The sequence below is a fragment of the Tupaia chinensis genome, unplaced genomic scaffold (genome assembly GCF_000334495.1).
Source record: "Tupaia chinensis unplaced genomic scaffold, TupChi_1.0 Scaffold141791_1, whole genome shotgun sequence".
NCBI lineage: Eukaryota > Metazoa > Chordata > Mammalia > Scandentia > Tupaiidae > Tupaia > Tupaia belangeri.
The window spans coordinates 14,077-14,429 of record NW_006201648.1 but is presented as its reverse complement, the minus strand read 5'-3'; the positions used below and the strand labels follow the sequence as shown (position 1 = coordinate 14,429).

Genomic DNA, 353 nt, shown 5'->3' with positions numbered 1-353 from the left:
TTACATCACTGGACTTCCATGTAGTGGACCACAATTTGAATCCTGGACTCAGCCATTTAACCTCATGATGTGCACGTGCATGTGCATGCTGAAAATGCCAAGAGGAGAATAGAAAAGAAGAGATTCTGTTGTGGCCATCCCCTCTGGGTGGTGATTTCTCACTTTCTGTCTCTCCATCGCTCTCTGTCTCACTGATGAGGGCACATACTCAATAGCTGCAGAAATAAAATAAATAACTCAATAGGTATTATGGTAGTTAGGGTGGCAGGGTTTTCACATGACCTACAGTGATTCAAGTTCTGGACACAGTGGTTTGAAAATCATGCTGGGCACATGTGTATCACTGCCCAAAA

The 353-nt window shown here is 43.6% G+C and overlaps 1 protein-coding gene across 1 annotated transcript in view; it reads right to left on the bottom strand.

Moving 5' to 3' along the window:
- LOC102498442 (vomeronasal type-2 receptor 116-like) overlaps positions 1-353 on the bottom strand; it is a gene marked incomplete at its 5' end in the record, with an annotated part of 24,433 nt that overhangs the window by 13,550 nt on the left and 10,530 nt on the right.